Genomic DNA, 14,126 nt, shown 5'->3' with positions numbered 1-14,126 from the left:
CCTTATCAAATGCCTTCTGGAAATTTAAGTACAGTACAGCCACTGGTTCCCCTTTATTCACAGCACATATTACTTCTTCAAAGAACTTCAATAAATTGGTTAAGTATGATTTCCTTCTCACAAAACCATGTTGACTGCTTAATTACCTTCAATTTATCTAAGTGCTTTGCTATAACATATCTAATAATATGTATGTTTAGTTCTAGAACATCAGTAAATTTAAAAATAGCCTTTATTTCTATCATAGGTGGCAACCAAACATAACAATTAATCTAAGCAGGAAATGATATTTACATTGACTGAAGAAATGTTAAGTATGTAATATAAAATATTATTCTGGATTGAGCAAAGCTTAGATGTAGACAAAATTAATATTAAATAAACTTACAAATTGCAACTGAGAAAATAAGCCTTTTTTAACATTTGACCTGATCAAAATTAATATGGGTACAAAAATGTAATGCTTATATTATGACCAGGCAAGCCAGAGGTTGGACTGATATGCCAGAAAATGAGTTCAAAGCCCAGTATGGGAGTTTGAGAACTTGAATTAAGTTTTTAAAATATTCTGGGGCTGAATCTTCCAGTCATTGTGTGGGGGCAGGCCCAACACGCTGACACGTAAAATGACGTGCGATGACGTCGGGCGTGCGTCCCAACATTATCTTGCGTCATTGCGATATTTCATTCGGCGGGTGCGCGCCAGAGTTTGCTGCGCGCTTGCTGAAATGTTAAGGCCTATTAAGACCATTAAGGGATTAATTAAAATATTTTAGAACGCTGCCCATCCAACCTTAAGGTTGGCGGGCAGGCGAAAAGCCCATGCAACCTTTGCATTTTTTAGGAAACCTCATCCAAGAGCGGGGTGAGGTTTCCTGAAGCTTTTATAAAATAAATAAATAATTTTTCACAACTTCACAAATATGTCCCAAGTCACATGACACTGTCACATGCGGGGACATGTTTAACTAAATTTTTACTAATGATTGCCAGGCCTTAACTGTCCATGGGGTGGCTACTATCATTGCACATCAACTCTTTTACCAAGGCAGTGTCATGTGCTAAAAACTGGCTAAACCAGTTTGCAATCCAAGACTTCATCTGGCTAAAAGCAAAAAACTGCGGATGCTGGAAATCCAAAACAAAAACAAAAATACCTGGAAAAACTCAGCAGGTCTGACAGCATCTGTGGAGAGGAATACAGTTAACGTTTTGAGTCCGTATGACTCTTCAACAGAACTTCATCTGGCTACCTCGGAGACTCTTCAGCAACTAAGGTGTCCGGGAAAAATTGCCCTCATGATATCTACCCTTTGTAATGTCATATTGTAACTATCATATTTTCCTACTATTTTTGGGGATATTTTAAAGCAGGCTTATGTGTATGTGTGTATGGTTATGTGTGTGGCTAATTTAATTAAATTAAAGGTGATTAGACTGCAACGTTTAAATTATCAAAGAAGTGAGCTATAAAACAGATGTTTGAAATAGAGATGAGTAAAGCTAGGGTGAAGTCTCAGCAGAGGCGGTATGAATGGAATTTTTATTTTTAGATAAATGGAGAAGAGTTTGATTTTCAAAGGAACATGGGAAATGTTTACAACTGGCAAGATAAATAAGGCAAGGTTATTATGTTGATTTTTCCCAAAAGTGCTGGCTATAATGATAACATGAAAGATTTTTATATTCTGGGAAAAGTAACTCCTAAAGACAAGTGGAAACAATGGGATCTACAGATCAAAAAGGGAGAAATATATTTAAAGAAGGATGGGAGGCTGTGTGAGTTGTGGCTATGTGAGATCTGGAAAAGTGACTGCATGAAACAGACTTGGGGAAAAAGCCTCTAGCCACCCTGCAAAAGTTTGATGTTCCAGTAATCAAAGTTGTGTTAAAAGCCTTTGGAAGTCCATTGACCAGTGGGTACTTGTGGTACAACTGCTGGATGACTTTATAAATTTGGAATCTATTTCGACTGTTGCCTTAAAGGGGGTGTGTAGTTGGGAGTCTGGTTAAGTGGAAATTTTGGGAACTGTCATAAATGTGTGACTGTAATCTTGTGTGTATTGAAGTTTGCTCTTCTTTTGTTAATAAATGTTTTAATTTAATCTTTAAAATCTCTAAAGAAGGTAGTGGACTCATTACTTCTGACCCAGTGCACAAGCCTTCTGGTAATAAATACAAATTGCAAAATTGTTGTGATAGTGAGACCAAGTTTTCCTTGTGGATTTGGTCAGCTTGTCAAATACCATCTGCGATATCGTAACAGTAAGGGAAGACATCTATCAGCCTTATTCTCCAAAATGGAAAGAATACTGATTGTTTGAACTAATTTGTAATGGTTGTAAGCCTAAAGCACAAAACTGTTAACAAGTCGAAATTAAATATAGTTCCAATCAAATATGTCTTAACGATGGACGTGTGATAACATGAAATCTCACTCGAATGCTGGCGTTAAGGTTTAATTGGAACAGTGCAGGATGTGCTTTCCTCTGCATCTAAAACATCTTATACATAATCTAAGTGTGCTTGAATCTAGCATCAGTGTAAATGTATTCTATTGCCTCATACTGTTAACTTCTTCAGAGGTGGGCAACAAAGTTTATCCCAGAGGAGAAGAATATAGCACTTAATTTTGGTTACAATAGCTCCAAATGAAACATCTTGTCTCTAAAGTAGTCAGACTACTTGTCTGATATTTAGTATTGGATGAGCAGAAATTTCCTCCAACTAAATATTGGGAAGACTGAAGAGTTTAAATAAGGTGAACATTTGGGTTTGGGTCCCAGTGGGGTCAAATCCTGTGAGCACATTGGGAAGCTGGTTACAACCTGTCAACTTTTGCATTTCACTCCAGCCTGTTAGACCGTATGTCAGGAGAGGTGGGTTGTCAATTCCAACGTATTAATCATCTAATTACAGCAATTTTAACATGGCTTTGGAGTTTAACTTTGGCTCCAGGGGTTTTCCAGGTTTCCTGGAACTCGTCAGTGAAAGCAAATCAAAAAGACAGCAAATCTTTATCATCGAGGTGACAAAAATTTGCTCAGAACCAGGGGTGTAGCGCTGCCAGAGCACACTGGAGCGCCCCTCCAGCACCTCCAGCCGGGGCCCCGGGGAGTGAAGCGCTGGTGAGTGGAGTGCCCAGGCCTCAGGGAGGAGAGGCTGACTATGAGGCCCGGGAGTGAGACACTGTGGAGCTCCAGGGGATGGTGTGGGGTAGGGAAGAGGCTGGCTGCCATGTGTGGTGTGTGTGTGTGTTCGTGCGCACGTGTGTGTGTGTGTGTGTGATAGTGAGAGAGAGTGAGTGTGTGATTGTGTGTCTGCCTTACTTCCAGTCTCAGATTTCTCACTTACCCTCACCACACACCAACACATACACACACCCACCACATCCAGTCATGGAGGAGGAGGCACCACAAATATCCCCATCCTCAATGATGGGGGATCCCAACACATCAGTGCAAAAGATAAGGCTGAAGCATTTGCAACAATCTTCAGCCCGAAGTGCCAAGTGGATGATTCATCTTGGCCTCCTCTGGAGGCCCCAGCATCACAGATGCCAGTCTTCAGCCAATTCGATTCACTCACGTGATATCAAGAAACAGCTGAAGGCTAAGGGCCCTGGCAATATTCCGGCAATAGTACTGAAGGCTTGTGCTCCAGGACTTACTGCGCCCCTAGCCAAGCTGTTCCAGTACAGCTACAACACTGGCATCTACAACACTGTGGAAAATTGTTCAAGTATGTCCTGTACACAAAAAGCAGGGCAATTCCAACCCAGCCAATTGCCATCCCATGAGTCTACTCTCATTCATGAGTAAAGTGATGGAAGGGGTCATCAACAGGACAATCAAGTGGCACTTGCTTAGCAATAACCTGCTCACTGATGCTCAATTTGGGTTCTGCCAGGGTCACTCAGCTCTTGACCTCATTAAAGCCTTGGTTCGAACATGGACAAAAGAGTTGAACTCCAGAGATGAGGTGAGAGTGATTGCCTTTGACATGTCAAGAAACTATCATACTTTTCCTAATATTATTGTGGGCTATTTTAAAGCAGGCTAATGAGTGTGTGTGTATGGTTGTATGTGTGTGTAGCTAATTTAATTAAATTAGAGACATTAAGACTGCAATGTTTAAATTATCAAAGAAATGAGGTGTAAAACAGGTGTTTGAAATGGACATGAGTAAAGCTAAGGTGAGGACAACAGGTATGGTGTGAGTGAAATTTACATGATCTTCAAAGGGACGTGAAAGATTTTTACAACTAGCAAGATAAATAAAGCAAGGTTATTACATTGATTTTTCCCAAAAGTGCTGGCCATAATGAGGACATGAAAGATTTTTGTATCCTGGGAAAAATAACTTCTAAAGGCAAGTGGAAACAATGGGACTTACAGATCAAAAAGGGAGAAATTTTTTAAAGAAGGATGGAAGGCTGTGTTTTTTTTTAATACATCCATGGGATGTGGGTGTCACTGGCTAGGCCAGCATTTATTGCCCATCCCCAATTGCCCTTGTTCAAAGGACACTTAAGAGTCAACCACATTGCTGTGGGCTTGGAGTCACATATAGGCTAGACCAGGTAAGGACAGCAGATTTCCTTCCGTAAAGAACATTAGTGAACCAGGTGAGTTTTTACAATAATTGACAATGGTTTCATGGTCATTGGTAGACTCTTTATTCCAGATTTTTATTGGATTCATATTGCACCATCTGCCATCGCAGGATTTGAACCCAGGTCTCCAGAGCATTACCCTGGGTCTCTGGATTACTAGTCCAGTAACAATACTACTACACCACTGCCTCCCCTCAGTGAGATGTGGCCATATGAGATCTTGAAAGTGAAACTGGCTTGGGTGGGTGGGTGGGTGGGGGATGCTTCTAGCTACCCTGCGGAAGTTTGCTGTTCCAGTAACCAAAGTTGTGTTAAAAGACTTTGGAATTCCATTGACCAGTGGATGCTTCTGGTAAAATTGCTGGATGACTTTATAAATTTGGAATCTATTCAGACTGTTGCCTTAAAGGGGGTATATAGTTGGGAGTTTGGTTAAGTGGAAATTTTGGGGGCTGTTATAACTGTGTAACTGTAATCTTGTGTGTTTAAGTTTGTTCTTCTTTTGTTAATTAATGTTTTAATTTAACCTTTAAAATCTCTAAAGGTGGTAATGGACTCATTACTTCTGACAAGCCTTCCGGTAATAAATACAAATTGTAAAATCCTTGTGATAGCATGGCCAAGTTTCCCTTTGGGATTTGGTCAGCCTGGCAAATACCACCTGCCATATCATATCAGACATCAAGGCAGCATTTGACTGAGTGTGATATCAAGGAGCCCTAGCAAAACTGGAGTCAATGGGAATCGGGGAAATCTCCACTGGTTGGAATCATACCTAGCACAAAGGAAGATGGCTGTGGTTGTTGGAGGTTAATCATCTCAGAACCAGGACATCACTGCAGGAGTTCCTTAGGGCAGTGTCCTCGGCCCAACCATCTTCAACTGCTTCTTCAATGGCTTTCCTTCCATCATAAGGTCAGAAGTGGGGATGTTCACTGATGATTGCACAATGTTCAGCACCATTCGCAACTCCTCAGATACTGATGCAGTCCATGTCCAAATGCAGCAAGATCTGGACAATATTCAGGCTTGGGCTGACAAATGGCAAGTGACATTTGCGTCATACAAGTGCCAGGCAATGAGCATCTCCAACAAGAGAGAATCTTACCATCGCCCCTTGACATTCAATTGCATTGCCATTGCTGAATCCCTCACTATCAACATCCTGGGGGTTACCATTGACCAGAAAATGAACTGGGCTAGCCAGATAAATACTGTGGCTATAAGAGCAGTTCAGAGTCTTGGAATCCTGCACCAACTAACTCACCTCCTGACTCCCCAAAGCCTGTCCACCATCTACAAGGTCCAAGTCAGGAGTGTGATGGAATACTCTCCACTTGCCCGGATGAGTGCAGCTCCCACAACACTCAAGAAGTTTGACGCTGTCCAGGACAAAGCAACTCACTTAATTGTTTGGGAAGATATTGGAGGGAGGGGTGAGAAAGTGGTTGATGGCAGTGGGGGCACCTATATGTTTCACTTAAAAAGTATAGTTTTACTGACTTTTAGGGACTCAAATGATTAATACATAGGAAAACAACACAATAGTAGATTTGGGAATGATATGACCAACACATTTTCTTAGAGCTCTGGCACCTCAAAATTTGGCACTACACCCCTGCTCAGAACCAAGGTCTTGTGAAGTCATTACATACAGAGGCGCAACTGAGGAAAAATCAGATCCATTCCAGCTCCTCCACCACCATACAGCCCTATTGGTATCTAGGCAAAGATAACGAATGAAATCAGGAACAACATTCAAGAATGACAACCCCACAGATGACGGTGAGCAATTAAAGTCACTCCAGACAAGGTTACCACTAGAAGATCTGGATGTACCAGCAGATTACCCCTGCGCTTTAGAGACACATAGATTCATCAGTTCTATACACTTATGTAATGGTAACTAAACATGAGCATTTATTGCAAATAATTCTACTTGCTTGGAAGGGGAGGCAAGTATATTTAAAAAGAAAGGGGGTGCTTTAATATTCCTTTAAGGGTTAGCAGCATCCCATCACTAGAAGGGAAGTGTGTCATGTGATCCAGTCTCAGTTTCATTTTGGCCTGTGAGCAGAACACAGCCCACACAGTTCTGCTGCTGATGTCTTCAAGATTTATATCTATGTATATATGTCCTCATGTGCTTAGTTTGTTAGGAAATAGAGAGAATTTAAGTAAGTTATATTTGCATTTTGTGGATGTTAGGAATGAGTTTTAGCTTTAAAGTTTAAGTTTAATTTGTATTTCTGTAACTGGGTGTTAAGAAAGTTCAAATGGAGTTTTAGTTTCAATTTAATAAGGTGCTTGCATTTCTAATGTCTAGAGTTTTACAACTTAAGCTAAGGTAAATAAACAAGGGTAGAAGAATTGAATTGTTGCCTAGCAACAGGGGGCCAGTGAGGCAGGTCCCTCCCAAAGACACACACACAAAAACTAAAGAAACAGTAGTTTTAAGTTCAGTTTGAAGCCAGGACCTCAGAGAGACTGGACACTGGGAGAGGGAGCTGCAAATTTCCCAAAAGAAAAAAAAAATCCCAAGGTCAAAGGAGTGAGACAGGGTCAGGGGAAAGTCCATTGAAGACCTTCCAGTCAAAAGAAGGACAGGAACCTGAAAAAGCTCCTGTTAATGAAGTTGAGAGGGGCAGAGAGAAAGGCTCCAAGCTTCAGATCTAAAGAAGCAAAAGCTGCAGAAAGCGGATTTAAAGTGAGAATAGCTTACAAGAGGCAAGAAGGTCCAAAGAGTCAGCTGAAGGTCTATAACTCTTTGCTATGGGCACGTGGAGCAGTGGTACTGTTGATGGCTGAGTTGGTGAGAGAGAGTGTGTGGAAGAAAGCTTGAATGCATGTGGTGACTCAGGGAGCAGGAACATCAGGAGAGTTCGAAACCCTGGAGATGAACCCTTATGAAAAGCGTCTGAGAGAAAATGTTGGTTAGGGAGAAGATTACAAAGCGAGTCCTTGAAGAGTGGAGATTGGAAACTCTCGTGTGAAAGACAGAGTTCAGTGAGACTGGTTGGCTCACACAAGCGTGTGGACGGAGTTGAAGAGAGATTCATAACATCTGGTTGAGGTGGTATCTGTCACTTGGTTTCAGAGTGTGTTGTGTCTGACCACAGGGTGCCATAGATTTACATGGACTGTGTATTTACTGTGAACATTAGAGTATAATATAGCTTTTGTAACTTGTGTTATCTTTACAAATCTGTACATATCTGTAGAGATGTAGATGTGGATGATGGAGTATTGCAATATAGTTCATCTTATCTTGTTGAATAAATGTTTTATTCTTGTGTTGAAGATTCATCAGCGACTGATGTGAATCTGTTCAGTAGCTACTCACTACGTATCTAAACAAACAAATAAAAGTTAGGATCTATCAAGCTGGGCTCCACCCTGCGATCAGGCTTGTCCAGGGGTAACCTCAGCTGGGATCATAACAAGTTTAAATAAATGAACCCACAACATGTTTACCCAACCTCTGACGAGTGATCGGTGCCTTTATATCATTATAAAAACATGACACCTACACCACATACCTGCAGCAGTTCAAGAAGGTGGCTCACCACCAGCTTCTCAAGGGCAATTAGGGATGGGCAATAATGCTGGTCTTGCCAGCAACACCCACGTCCCATCAAAGAATAAATATTTTTAAAAAGTGATGAGAACTTCCACTGCCGCACTATTAACCCATGAAAAGTTATACCTTGTTGAACAAGGTAACTTGGGCCAGTATCTTCCCGTCGGTGAGCAGGGGTGGGGATTGCTCGCCGACGCGTAAAATGATGCGGGGTGGCATCAGGTGTGTGTCCCGACGTCACCCCGTGTAATTTAGATTGTCAGTTCAGTGGGCACGCATCCAAGTCAGATGCGCACCCGCCGACCTGTCAAAAGCCTATTAAGGCCATTAAAAAACCAATTGGACCTGCCCGTCCAACCTTAAGGGTGGCATGGAGTTTCATGAGTGATTTAAAAAATGCAGAATATTTTACATTAAAAGTTATGGACATGTCCCAACTCATGTGACAGTGGGAAATAGCTGCATATATAGCCCCCGTGCACTTCAGGAAAATTGCTTTAATCAGTATTTGAGCACTAAACGTGCAGATGGCTCTGTTTTAGCTCCTCCAGGCAACTTCAAATCATGGCAATTAGCAAATAGCCCCAAAATTGCATGCTAACCCCAAACTTTCAAACCGATGTAGCTTATTAGCACAAAATCTGTTCTCACGCTTTCACTAAAATAACCCCCATTAAATTCATCTCATTGTGATAGCCATTTGACCCACTTGGACTGTTGTAGCATCAAGAATTCTGTATATTAGAAGGTAGCCTGGTGTTAGCAGTCATAATACATTGAAACCAGAATTTTCCGTTTGTTGGTCGGGTGGATGGCTGATTTAAGGCCCATCCAACGGGTAAGCGACTCCCGTGGAGAACAGGAAAATAGTCGGGGGGGTGGGCAGCCTCAGGCTGCTGGTTCCAATGGGGAACTGGTAGCCTGTATAAAGAGTGGGCAGGCAGCCTGCTTGAGGCAGTGCACCATGGCTACTCAGGGAGCGAGGGAGGGAGGACTGATTGCACAGCAGCATGAGGAGGAGGAGGGGGGGCAGGCTGCAGGAGAGGCCAGCGGGGGGCCACTGCGCCCCCTGATTTTCTGATGCATGTCTTGCTGTCCTCCTCCAAGAGGTGTCTATCCATCAGCACCTTCTGTATCCGGAGGATGGGAGGAAGAGTGCCTCCCATGTCACCAGCCAGGCATGGGAGGAGGTGGGTGAAGCTGTCAGTGCCAATGATGTGCGGCACCCAGTGCAGAAAAAGATTCAATGATTTGCTGCGTTCTGGATGAGTCCTTTCCTCGAGAGCTGATTGGCCAACAGTTTATTAGTCCCAGCAACGCCAGACCTCAGAGTAGCCATTGCTAGTAGTACCGGCAGTCCCAAGAAGAAGGAACATGGATGCTGGACTGAAAGGTGAGTCTGGGATTTTTGGTTAGGGAGGATTGGGATCCTAGGTAGGGGGTGGGGTTGGGATTCAGGTTCTGGTGGCCAGCACACCAGGGAAGGCACAAAGGGGCGGGGCGGCTACCATCTTGGGGGTGGTCCCCCATTGGGCGCAGGGTCCCCCACAAGGTGTACCCCTCCCAAGGATGTACCCCACTTCCTTCCAGCTTTTTAGCCCGGGTTGGTGAAAAAGCAGGCTGGCCTCCTTCATTCCAGCTTCCCCAGCTGCATGTATTTCTTTCTGTGTAAAAGATGTTTTTTTTTTCTGTGTATATACGGAACAGAACAAAATGTGTAAACAAAGTTCAAGCAGATCCATTGCAGCGGCAATACGAGTTCCGGTCCCTCATTATTTCTGCTGCATGACAATGTGTACACTCAGCCTATGAAGTTGATAGCCACTCGATGAAGAATGGTGCTGGCAAAGAGGAAGTCTGCAAATGCTCGCTCAGGTGAGATGCCAATGAAATCTCCTTTGTTCTGAGGGTTGATCTGTATCCACAAGCGAACTGCCAGCACGAAGGCGATGAATCCGGGCAGGAAGGAGTTGAAGGGGAAAGTATCGACCAGCGCACAGTAAAGATACTGAGCTACTCCACTCAGTGCCATGTACAGCAGGTACGAGTCCAGCAGCTTCATTCAGAGCGGAGTCCCCGTCACGTATTCCTGAGAGGAGCGGCTGAACACCGACAAGACCGAACCATGCATCATACAGGGAGGCCGGGCTGGGGGAACACTATCACCCAGACGCCTAACCCCACATCAGCAAACTTGCTGCATATATAGAAACAGTCCCTAAATTGGCTATTCATTTGGCCAATGGACTCAACAGGCCTAAGGGTGGACAGGTTGGCTGATGCCTTACTCGTTCATTGTATTATGGGGGATAGCTCCGGGATGGGCGGGAAGGCGGTGGCCTAGCCACCCAACCTAATTCACATGTCCTCCCCCTACCTGCAAATACACGGCGGAGGGGGGGGGCCGTAAAATTCAGCCCTACGAATCTATGGCCAGGATTTCCTGGTCAGCAAACGGGGGGTGGGGTCCGTTCGCCGACGCGTAAAATGAGGCAGGATGACGTCGGGCAGAACTCCCGGCATCACCGCCTCTCATTTCAATTTTCAGGTCGGTGGGTGCTTGGCAGAATCAGCTGTGCACCCGCCGACCTGTCACTGGCCAATTGAGGCCATTGGCAAAGTAGTTAAAGTGACTAGTGGACCTGCCCGTCCAACCTTAAGGTTGGTGGGTAGGCCGGGAGTCCTGGCGGGCTTCAGGAAATGCATGAAACCTCATCCACGGGCTTGATGAGATTTCATGTAGGTTTTAAAATTTTTAATAATAGTGTCAATGAAAGTGATGGACATGTCCCAACTCATCTGACAGTGTCACATGAGGGGACATGTCAGAGGAATTTATCTGTTCTGTTTTTTAAAATTTTTCACACAGGAGTCGATTTCCCTGAGGCAGCACTTAGCCTTAGGGAGATGAGTGCGCTTTTTCATGTGCATGTGCGAAAGAGCGCATTCCCAACTCAGGAAATCCCCCCCCCCCCCTACCCTCACAGCGAGCGCATAGCGCTTCCTTGTGGACGTCATGCTGGGTGGGCCTTAATTGGCCCGCCGACATAAAATGGCGGCGCGCCCCCAACGGGGATGCCAATCGGAGGCGCGCCTCCACGCACCCGCTCCTCAACCAGGGAAAATTCTGCCCTATGACTTCCTTCATTCTGACTTGCAACCCATCTTCTAGCATTTCTAATCTTGCCTTTTGTTCTTAAATGAGGTGCTGACCTTGGATTAGGATGGTTAAGCATTTCTTGGAATTGTTTTACCTCTGCAGCAAGAATTGTTATCTTGCTTATTTTTCACAGACACTGATTTCTGGATGTTGATCGTGTAATAAGTTGTTTTATTAACTTTTATAGTCTTGACAGAATTCTGGGCAGCTGCTTTCTCTGCTCCTCATCTCTTATCACACTTTTATACAGTTTTTACCCTTACTCCCCTAGGCATCATTTAGAGATCCATAAAGGGTTACTTTACTCACTTCAATTCTTGATTTTTTTGTTTTTCAATTAGGTTCTATTCCTATTGGTTTATCACAAGGTCTTAAGTGCCCCACTATAGTTATCAAGGTTTTAAATTGGTTCCACTGCTCAATCTCTGTTTTCCTAGAGATGTAGCTGGAACTGTTCACTTACAAGTGGATCTTTCAGTCTGTTGACATTATATGGCAGTCAAGAGCACTTGAATTTGTTTCTATTTGTTATATTGGTCTTAACTATTACCTGATAGTGGTCACTTCTAATGTCTGATCCTTTATATGATCAGACATCTTATAGAGATTTTCACCACTTAGCTCGGATACTCAATCCAATTTCTGGCTACACTTCCTGAAAAGCTAGGCATGATAATCTGGATATCTTTGTGTGCAAAATAGGTTCAGCAATTATTAATTTCCAGCAGAAAAGAAATCCCTTACTATTTTCACTTATCATACCAATGTTGTATGCATCGGTTCCTCCTTCAAATATCTTGCATCCTGTCCCAGTTTTTCAATTCAGTTCTCCAGTGACCATAAGTTTATCATGATTTCCTTTGTTGCTATATATAAATCATCAGCCAACTTGTCATAAAAAATCTTGTTTCTCTTGCTCAAAACCATTACTTGGTGGAGCATAACATTCTATTAATGCAAGTTTTCCAATGGCTGGTGATGAATTTTACTGTGGTAATTTGATAATTCAGTGGATTCCACTCCCTTTAATGCTTTTGCAGTTAATTGATTGGGAAGAATAGCTATGCACTGGCCACGTCTATTTTCTGTTCTCTTATAGTGTAATGCAATCTTATGGTAACTGTTCCAGTTCATTGACTCTTGCTTATACCTTGGATATCTGATCAGTAAGTACCCACATCCCTGAGGAGTTCAGGGGGAGTAAAAATAAAAACTAGTTGATGCATTCAAAGTATTTCAATTGTAGAGTCTAGACTTATAATACTTTTTTCACCAGGAACAGGCTATGTAGGTATATTCTTTTCCACATCTAGAAATGTATATTTCACACAAAGCTGCAGTGAATTGATTTTTCAGATACTGGCAATTTTTGCTTAAGAAGATTCAGCTGAAATGACCACATCCAAGATGTGGGGATGGTAGCTTAAGATGTTGCATTAGGAATCAGAATTAGGATTGCTACAATTTAAGCTCTTATAATGCTGACTAAATTCTTCACAATTGTGCTTTCTTGACTGGTAATTATCAAGAATAATATAGATTGTCATGGTTATAAAGTTTATATTTTTTTTGCTACTAAATTAAGACATTTATGGAATTTCAGGATGAATATTCCTAAAGTTGAAAATATGTTTCATTTGAAATTATTCTGTGGTAGCAGTATTCTTATTTTATAGACTAGGGTGAGGGGTTTTTATGGAGCCAACAGGGGCAGAAAATCTGGAATGCAGGGTAACTTAATTAAGCGGATGCAAAATTTGGATTTGTCATGAGGCTATGCCCCTTTATTTTTGAAAGTATGACTTCTCAACTTTCAACTGACTGGAAATTCTGCAATTTCAAATGAGACACAACAAACTACTTGAAAACGCAATGCCACCTTCCAAGGTGAAGGTGATAAAGCAAACAAGACACCCTCAGGGGAGTGTGAAGAGAGGGACATTTCGTATGATTCAAAGATCCATCAAAACTCATCACTGTCTCAGGAAGAGATGTTAAAATGCAACATACTGGATATTGAAACAATGGCTGCCACAGACAGTGCCAGCCAAAAGCCCTTGGAAATACGCAGCGGGTGAAGTGTAACAGGCCAGGCTGCAGTCACTGAAGAGAGATTGCAAGAAGGACTTCAGCAGAAAAAACAGGCTGAAAGCTTTACCTCTCTCTCCCTCTCCCTCTTTTGGAATGAGTGTATTAACTGGTCCGGAAGTCAGCTTTACTAGAAATCGTGACACCCTCTGGGGTACTGAGATTTCGTAATAATTGCAACATCTTCTACATCTGACCCCATTCACGAAACCAGCTAATCCAAATCGGCTGAAACGTTTAAAAATCTATGCCTCAAGGACAATCAAAAGACACTTAATCCTATATTATTTTAACGTTTTTGATTAGACTCTAACTTCCCTTATTTCTGATACCAGTAAATGTGTTCGATGTCATGTTTTTATTACTTTTTTCTCAGCTTCAGTGCTTAATAAATTTGCTCTTTCTTTAACTCAAAGAACATTGTTGATTGGCACTTGGTTGCTCAAAGCTTAAATAGTTAGACACATAAGGATTTAGAAAATGCATACGCTTGTGAAAAAGAAATTAAACCTTTGTTGTGGCTAACTGAGGAGGTTGAATAGAGGGGAGCCAGTTCACTCCTTCTCACCTGGTCATAACAATGTGAAGAAGGAGGGCTCTTGCTGTCCTGCAACAGAGGCCTCAAGGCCAACAGTGAGCAACAGGGATGCTGGTTCAGATGCAGACATTGAGGGATGGTATCA

At 42.6% G+C, this 14,126-nt stretch overlaps 1 pseudogene; it reads right to left on the bottom strand.

The window, feature by feature from the left end:
- Nucleotides 1-9,996: 9,996 nt before the first annotated feature.
- Nucleotides 9,997-10,329, bottom strand: LOC144679323 (dolichyl-diphosphooligosaccharide--protein glycosyltransferase subunit DAD1 pseudogene; annotated as a pseudogene).
- Between the last annotated feature and the right edge of the window lie 3,797 nt (nt 10,330-14,126).

This window comes from Cetorhinus maximus, chromosome 4 (genome assembly GCF_964194155.1).
Source record: "Cetorhinus maximus chromosome 4, sCetMax3.hap1.1, whole genome shotgun sequence".
Classification (NCBI taxonomy): domain Eukaryota; kingdom Metazoa; phylum Chordata; class Chondrichthyes; order Lamniformes; family Cetorhinidae; genus Cetorhinus; species Cetorhinus maximus.
This window is presented reverse-complemented; position numbering and strand designations above follow the sequence as displayed.